The sequence below is a fragment of the Elgaria multicarinata genome, chromosome 16, assembly GCF_023053635.1.
Source record: "Elgaria multicarinata webbii isolate HBS135686 ecotype San Diego chromosome 16, rElgMul1.1.pri, whole genome shotgun sequence".
NCBI classification, from domain to species: Eukaryota; Metazoa; Chordata; class Lepidosauria; order Squamata; family Anguidae; genus Elgaria; species Elgaria multicarinata.
Genome location: NC_086186.1, coordinates 30,521,933 through 30,530,799, shown reverse-complemented (window position 1 = coordinate 30,530,799; position 8,867 = coordinate 30,521,933). Strand labels below are relative to the sequence as shown.

Sequence of the window (8,867 nt, the reverse complement as noted above, 5' to 3'; positions counted from 1 at the left end):
ATAAAATTCAAAACAGTAAAAAATGAATATTTATTCAAAATCCAATTACATTTTTTAGTTTATTCAATTAAACATAATTGATGAACTTGATCCAGTGATATCATCTTTTCAAAGTTTGATAGTCATTTAGCAAGAACATTAGATATCACATTTAGTAACTAGGGAAGAGTACCTCACTATTCTGTACATTCTTAATGTGATGGATGGGCTTGATGAAGCGATACCAGTTTCCCAATGTCTAGTTTAAAGTCACTTAACATGAGTCTTAAATCACCACGTTTAGTAATCTGGAGTCAATTTCTTTGCTTGGAGAGAAGTAGGCAGACCACACTAAAACCACTTTCCACCAAATATGATGTTGGAAATGCAATTAGGAGCTTCTGAACCACTCTCCTTAGTGCAGGATAGCGATCAGAAATTTCCTTCTGTAACCAAAACTCCTGGTACGATTTCTTAAACTTTGGTCATTTTGTAGCTCAATTCGTTCTTCCTCCACTACTCCAACTTCCTCAATATCCGAAAATGGATTTATCACCCAGTCTGGAATTTCCATCATAAGAAGATCCTTGAATCACTCAGACATATCTTAATGCAGCATATTCAAATGGTCACAATAAACTTGCAGATCATCATCTTGTATCCCGCCTTTCTGTTCTAGCTCAGACAAGCTCGGAAATTGGTATAGCTTGCGACGGCCTATATTGCACTTGAATAGAGTTAACTTTGCAATAAACGCAGATACGACAGATTTGGCCCTAATAAGACTGGTTTCATTTCCTTGCAACTGCAAATTCATTGCATTGAACTTTGCAAATAGTTCAGACCAATAAGCAATGTCATACCTGATTTCTTTGAGGTCATTACTGAGCAAAGCAATGGATCCTGCTGGTCTGGACGCCCGGGCTGAGCAGCAGTGGGGGCAGCCGGGCAGAGGAGCTGAGATGAGCTGATAATGAAAAAGGGGCACTGCTACACGCAGCCCCTTTAAATGGGAAGCACCCGCTGCAGGCTTGCCGAGGGAGGGAAAAGAGAGCAAACGCCTCTGTTTTGCAGCCAGTGTGGCAGGGCACACTAAGCAGGGTATATCTCTTCATTAGTGTTTTGGTGCTTTTGAAACATTTCAAAACTACCTTCTCCCATAAAAATGTCCCTGGGTTTTAAGACCTTCTGGAGAGGCGCTTCTCAGAAAAGACCACCTCGAGTGCCCCCCTGCTGCCCCATTGCCTCTTAACCCCCTCTATGCAATCCCACCGCCCCCAAGGGGGCAGTACCTCCCACTAAGCTAGATGAAAACTCAAAGGGCAAGGAACCTCCCTGAGCCTTCTACACAGTTGCCAGAACTAAAATACTCCTTTTGTTTTGACCCATCCTGGGCTTAGCTTCTGAACCATCAAGTTCTTTGTTCCTGCTGTTTTGAACCAAACAATTGTCCTGGAGTTCAGACAGCTGTTCCTTGTTTCTGCTTGAACGTCCCTTATGTTAGTGTCATAAAATCATAGAGTAGTAGAGTTGGAAGGGGCATATAAGGCCATTGAGTCCAACCCCCTGCTCAATGCAGGAATCCACATTAAAGCATTCCTGATAGGTGAAGAAGTGCCATGCTGGATCAGACCAAGGGTCCGTCTGGTCCAGCACTCTGTTCACACAGTGGCCAATCAGCCGTCGGCCTGGGACCAACAAAGCAGGACATGGTACAACAGAACCCTCCCACCCATGTTCCCGAGCAACTGGTGCACACAGGCTTACTGCCTCAAATACTGGAGATAGCACACATCCGTCAGGGTTGCTGTCCAACTGCATGTGGGAAGCCTACTACCTCCCAAACTGATTGGTTCCACTGTCGTACTGCTCTAACAGTCAACATGTTTTTTCTGATGTCCAGCTGGAATCTGGCTTCCTTCGAGTTCATTATTCCGTGTCCTGCACTCTGGGAGGATCGAGAAGAGATCCTGACCCTCCTCTGTGTGACAACCTTTTAAGTATTTGAAGAGTGCTCTCATGTCTCCCCTCAATCTTCTCTTCTCCAGGCTAAACATGCCCAGTTCTTTCAGTCTCTCCTCATAGGGCTTTGTTTTCAGACCCCTCATCATCCTGGTTGCCCTCCTCTGAACCCCCTCCAGCTTATCTGCACACTTCTTGAAGTGTGGTGCCCAGAACTGGACACAGTACTCAAGATGATACCTAACCAGTGCTGAATAGAGGGGAACCAGTACCTCACACTTTTTGGAAGCTATACTTCTATTAATACAGCCCAAAATAGCATTTGCTTTTTTTGCAGCCATATCGCACTGTTAGCTCATATTCGGCTTGTGATCTACAACAGTCCCAATATCCTTCCCGCTTGTATATCCCCCATCTTGTAACTGTTCCTTTGGTTTCTTTTTCCTAGGTGTAGAACTTGGCATTTATCCCTATTAAATTTCATTCTGTTGTTTTCAGTCCTGGACTCCTGCCTATCAAGATCACTTTGTGTAATTCATGAAAAGCTATGGAATATTTAAAAGAAATGGGGGTGCCACATCTGATTGTACTGATGTATAATTTATACTCTGGGCAAGAGGCCATGGGAAGGACAGAATATGGAGAAACCAAATGGTTTCACATTGGCAAGTGTGTGTGAGAGGTTTGTATATTATCACTGTTTTTGTTTTATCTATATGTAGAACATATACAGAAAGTGGGTTTAGATCAAGATGAAGGAAGGGTTAACATTGGAAGGAGAAACATTAACAATTTAAGATACGCTGACGACACCATATTATTAGCAGAAACTAGCAACAATTTGAAACATGCTGAGGAATCAAGGAAGAAAGCACAAAAAGCAGTACTTCAATTGAATATCAAGAACACTAAAGTAATGACAAGTGTTTTTTAAATTTTAAAAGTTGAAAATGATATCAAACTAGTCTAGGATTATCAATATCTTGGTATAGTTATTAAACAAAATGGAGACAATAGCCAAGAAATCAGAAGGTTAGGTTTGGGAACAGTGGCTATGAGAGATCTGGGGAAAACCCTTAAAAGTAAAGATACAACATTGGAAGAGAAAGGCAGGATTATTCAGACCATGGTATTTCAGATCTGCATGTATGGATACGCAAGTTGGACAATGAATAAAACAGAAGTCTTGTGGGCAAAGCTATCCATCTAAATCTGTCTTTAACCTAAATGGAATAGCTTTGGAGTTCCTAATCATCAATCTTCCTTCAATCTCCCCGCATTATTTACCAGACACCTTTCTTTTGGATGACTGTGGTGCAAGCCATTGTCAGCAAGGTCTGGGTGGCATAAGGTTATTGCTGCATCTTTGAATTTGGACTTAAAAGGTGAGTGTTGAGATCTGGTCTTAGTAGGAGCCCACAGGGCTCAGTGCAAGACAGTAGGAACATAGGAACTGAATCAGGCCATGAGTCCATCCAGGGTTTCAGGCCTGAGTTTTTCCAACCCTTTCTGGAAGTGCTAGGTATCAAACCAGGGATCTTCTGCATGCAAAGTAGGTGCTACACTGCTGAGTTGCAGTACCTCCCTTGCAAAGCAGCAAGGCAGGCTAGATGTTGCAGCACCTAGAAAAGCTCATAGTGAGCAATTTGCTCTGACAACATTTGAGGCCAAACTAAAGCCTTTTACTTGTCAGTCTGCTGGCCTTTTCCCAGACCCCACTCCTTCCTACAAAATGGAATCCTTAAAACAGGTGGGCAACAGGGGCTTCAGGGGGCAATTTCAACCCTCTGTAGGCCATACCCCAGCCACTGTGTGCCAGTCATGGCCCCACTGGAAGAATTTTCCTCATCCGTGGAGCTAGGGCTCCCAGGGACAGATGACACCATGAAAGCACGCTTATCAAGAGACCTGGGGGAGCCTGGACCCTCAGGGGAGATTGCCATGGGTATAGAGGGAATGTCTTTAAAATATACTCTCTCTTCTGGAAACCACTTACTGGACTGATACATGTGCTCCTCCCCTGTGCCTTTTTACTGAGCCACTTTTGGACTTCCCCCTTAGTTTGCCCTAATGCTGAGTCTGGGTTGAGCCCTTTTAAGACAGAACCACTGAATTTTGGTGGCAAAACAATTGGTTTGCCACTGAATTTCAGTGATGGTGGCCTAAAAAGGCCAAAGTTGGCTTTAAACCCAGCAACAAACCACTAATTGTTTTGCCACTGTGCCCTCAAAGGGAAGTAGGTCACAAGAGGCCTGCAGGCAACATATTGTCCATTCTTGCCTCAAAGGGACAGGCCTCTGACCTGGAGCGTAGCACTCCTGTGTCTTCAAGAGCTCAAACTTGGCATGATGCCAGCGTCAGCAGTCCAGCTCCATGGAATGTGGAGAAAGCGGTGCTAGAGCAGGCTCAGGGGCTTTGTTGGTTCAGGCTGAGGGGAGTGGGGAGGGTTGGTTCTTCAGTGGTGCTCAGGCTTTGAATTCTCTCTGCTGGTTAATTACAAATGAGAAAATTAGCTTCATTGTTATATTATTATTTATATAGCACCATCGATGTACATGGTGCTGTACAGAGTAAAACAATAAATAGCAAGACTCTGCCGCATAGGCTTACATTCTAATAAAGTCATAATAAAACAATAAGGAGGGGGAGAGAATGCACCAAACAGGCAGTATAAAAGTCAGAACGAAATCAAGTTTTAAAAGCTTTAGGAAAAAGAAAAGTTTTTAGCTGAGCTTTAAAAGCTGCGATTGAACTTGTAGTTCTCAAATGTTCTGGAAGAGCGTTCCAGGCGTTCCATTAATATATGCACTCCCTAAGCACGTGGGTCTAACTTAGGAGACTTCTTGAGCCTCCAAGTCCATGTCACTGCTGGTCATGACACAAAGAACTCCCCCAAGGGGGTTGGAGTCGATGGCCTTATTGGCCCCTTCCAACTCTTAACTATTCTATGATTCTATGAAACCCAAGGGTAATCTGTGTCCACAGCACTTTTCTAATTTTTGGCAGCCAGATAATTAGGAAGTGAAGTTTTTAAGGGATTCATCTTCCACTGAAGTTGGGAATTCTAATTGCTTATGCTTTCTTTTCCTTTCCCCCTAAATCTATCCATTTCTGCCTTTGCTGCCCATCACATTCTCCAGTGTTCATAGAATAGCAGAGTTGGAAGGGTCCTACAAGGCCATCAAGTCCAACCCCCTGCTCAATGCAGGAATCCACCTTCAATCTTCCTTGGTTGTATAGCCTTCAGATTCCTTGCTCCTTATTTGCTAATTTCCCCAATCTTCATCTTTTCCTATCTCCTAAGTTAGACCCACGTGCTTAGGGGGTGCATATATTAATGAAGCTAATTTTTTCATTTGTAATTAATGTGGATGTGTGTACACACAAGCTGCATGTCTGTGTGAATGCGAATGCATGGCAACAAGTTGCTCAGAAAACTATATGTTATTGAGCCCTAGGTCAAAATGCATGTGCCAAGGCTACTATACTCCTAATGAGCACATTCTGCTGCTACTATTTTTACAGTTAGACCAAGGCATGATAAGGCTTGTGAGATGTTGGGGAAGTAGCTCAGCTTCTTGGGTGGCTTTCTTGTCTCATGCTTGCAAAACCACAAGGCAGATCCCAACATGATGGCTTCGTATCCTCCTGCTCTATAAGCATAACCAGTTTTCTTTCACCAGTAGCTTTTATCTGAATGATCGGAATGCAGAGCCAGAGTAGTGTAGCAAGGAGTAGCCTACAGCCACAGTGTCAGGCAAGCTCCACCCTGCCCTGTGCAATCTGCTCACATCTGCCACTTCCTCGAGTATACTTTGAAAGCCTCCACTGTAAAGGTGTGGTCTCTTCCTATGCCACCAGGACAGATATTGGATCATAATAAAACAGCTAAGTTGTCTGTGGGGAGAGAGTAGACTAGGCCCTGCAGCAATGATTGCGCTAAGCAAGCTGCCTTCTGTCACGGTGTGATGGGTGGCACTACAAAATGGAGCAAAGAGTTATTTCCTGGAACCTATTGGTCTTTATTAATTGAGCCAAATCCTTTTATTGGATGGATGCCCATTACCAATAGAATCTCTTATTGAGCAATTTACACAATACTTTGGGAATAAAATCAGTCAAAACTTTGAAATAAGTCATTAAATGTTGTACAGCAATCACCAGTGAACAATTCTATCCTTAACTACTCTGAGTTCTTCATAATTTTTACCTCATGGTTTAGTCATATGTTGATATACCTGGGAGATTATTAAAAAATTAACACAAGGTTGTTTTATTTATGTTTCCTGTTGCATGGTGTGGATCTCAGTTTCTGTACATATAACAACTACTGATAAATTGATTATTTTATAAGTCTATATTTATTTGACTGTTTAGGCATGTCTAAGCGTGTGTGTTTTGCTTTTCAAGTTCCATGTAAGAATTCAAGTATGTTAATATTGTTTTAGTAAGGGTATAATGATTTTTTTTATATTTTCTGCCACTGAAGAGGACCACATTGGTCAAAATGCATTTGTAATATTGCTGTTGTGCATATGTACAGTCTTGGATTTGGAAATTATTATTGTGAATGTGTACAGCGTAGGTATGTACAGCGTAGGTATGTGACATATTGATGAGAATTTTGATTGCTAATCAATCATTTTACTTTTGAATGAGATTAGTATTTATAATAAAATTGTTATATTTTTGGGTGTATATAATTTTCCTTTAACGTATTTTGAAGTTGCACAGTGATGACATTCTGGGCACCAGGCTGGCATTTTTCTGAAAGGTCTTTTAGCAACTACCACAGTGACTTGTCCTGAAAGAGGGTTTTTCTTCTCTCCCCTGCTTGTAGTACCTTGAATATAGATAGCTTCTTGTTGAACAGACACACCTATCAAATGAGAAATAACAAAAGACCCAGCTCAGACCTAATCATGAAGCAGGATGCCATGTGTGACCTCCTTTGCACTACATACAGTACATACTCCCCGCTATAGTGATTTTTGTTCCTTATAATTTGAAGCACATAAAGTCTTGTTTTTAAAGGAGTGTACTATTTTAGTTAATTCTAACTGAGGGGAGACACACACACACCTGTGAAAGGCCAGTGTGAGGCTAGTGCTTTTATTTAGCCCTATACAAAGCTATCTCATTCCAGTAGATGGCAGCGCATTAGAAGCAGCACAGCTGGAGAGGAGGAACGCGAGTCGCCCCGGCATCACTTCTGGTCCAGCCGCCTTTCCCTAGAAAAGCCACGCTTAAGGCAATCTGCAGGGCGAAGTCTGCAGATATTCAGAGGCGAAGTCGTACGGAGCGCAATAGGGTTTGCATCCAAGTTGGAAGGGTCAGGGCTGTAGGCAGGGCATGTCGTCCATTGCGAAGTGCTGGTATATTGCCTGTACAGCAACGGAGACGGCCATTCATCCTCCCGCCCTGGCGCTTCCCTTTCAGCCGGCTTGACCTGGCCATGTGCCTTGAAGCGGCAGTGGGCACGAAGGCGCGCGCGACGCAACCAAGGAGCACCATTTGCCTGCTTGACTCGCACTCGCAGCCGCGCGTGTGTGTGCGTGCATGCGTGTCCCCTCTTTGGGAGCGGGACCACGTAACTTCGCCAACAGAAGCGCATGCCAAGCAATACACAAGTTAGCCTTTGAGAAGTCGCAGGGCTCTCGGACGTTTAGATTGACTTTACCTGAAGTACTTTTACGCCACTTCTCAGCCCCAAAGGCTCCCAGAGGGGCTTACCAATGGGCAGTGCCCGCCGGCAGGCCCCCGCGCCGGGGAGGGGACGTGGCGGCCCTGCCCGCTTCCCCCTCAGCCTTTACCTTGCCCAAGAGCTCTGAAACGGCCGAGTCTTCGCTGTCCCGAGACGCACGAGGCCGCGCGGGGCGGGGAGGCTCCCGGGCACGGCGGGGCTGTTTGCTTTCCAAATGGGGGTAAAGCTCCACTGGCAGGAGCGCGGAAAGAGCCGAAGTCCCACAAGAAGGAGCAACCCCGGCCGCGCCGCAACTCCTTCCCCGCCTCTGGCTTGGGCTCGCGGGGCCGGCCTGACCCGAGCCCTGCGGCAGCCGCCTTCGCCTCCTCCTCGGTCCAGGCGCGCGCCTGTGGAAGGAAGGGGGCGAGTTCACCCGAGCATGCGCAGAGCGCCTCCACGACTGTCCAGGGAGCCTCTCCGGTGGGGGAGAGACCCTGCTGCGGTCGGTCGGGCGACGGCGCTTCCCCGCGCTCTCCCGCCCAGCCGTCGCTGCGAGCTCGGCTCGAAGCCGTTCTCGCCGCCCGCCCGAAGGAAGCCGACTCTCCTCAGGCGAGCCCCGCCCCCTTCTGCCGCGCGCGTGCGCAGAGTGAGCGGCGGCCCAGGCAGCCAGGCTCGCTCCTTCCCCCCTCCCCCTCCCGTCATCATCCGGGTCCTTCCGTGCGGTGCAGCAGGTCGGTAGGCGGGAAATGGCGACTGGCCGCTGCCGGGGCTGCTGAGCGGCTACGGAGCCCCCGGCAGCGGCAGTGCTTCGTGTGACCAGCGCGGGAGGGGCCTACCGGGCTCGGCCCGGCTCTGCCGCCGGGGAGCGGAACACCGAGCGACGGCTTGACGGGCGGAAGAGCGGAGGGGCGTCCTCCTCACCTCCACCTCCCTCTCAGCGTCTCACAGGTAACCGACGGCCCCCCTCCCGGGTTGTGAGGAGACCTGGCAGCGGCGAGGGCGAGCGAGGCCAGCCCCGTCCCCGCTTAGCCCCCTCCGTCCCTCCGTCCCTCCCTCAGCCGTGAGGGAGGGGCTTCCGGGGCTCGGCCTCCCCCTCCGCCCTCCCTCGACCCCTCGTCGGGCCTACGCCTGGGGGAGGGGCCCTTCGCCCCCCGCCCCTGGCCTGGCCTGGCGCGGGAGCGGCTCCGAAATCGCGGGCGTGGGGCGGAGCTGCTGCGGGCGGCGAGTGGGCGCCTCTCCTGCC

At 47.5% G+C, this 8,867-nt stretch overlaps 1 protein-coding gene and 1 long non-coding RNA gene across 2 annotated transcripts in view; one reads left to right on the top strand and one right to left on the bottom strand.

Moving 5' to 3' along the window:
* Positions 1-3,183: 3,183 nt before the first annotated feature.
* LOC134409822 (uncharacterized) lies at positions 3,184-7,855 on the bottom strand. The gene is made up of 3 exons (XR_010026216.1): positions 7,755-7,855; positions 6,785-6,820; positions 3,184-4,427 (listed from the first exon to the last, which is right to left on the bottom strand). It is a non-coding gene; the product is annotated as an uncharacterized LOC134409822 (long non-coding RNA).
* Positions 7,856-8,410: 555 nt separating this feature from the next.
* Positions 8,411-8,867, top strand: part of CTDSPL2 (CTD small phosphatase like 2) — a 56,469-nt gene continuing 56,012 nt past the window's right edge. The window contains exon 1 of the mRNA XM_063142760.1: positions 8,411-8,572. The gene's annotated coding sequence lies outside the window, so the exon portion shown is untranslated. The remainder of the gene's footprint in view (positions 8,573-8,867) is intronic.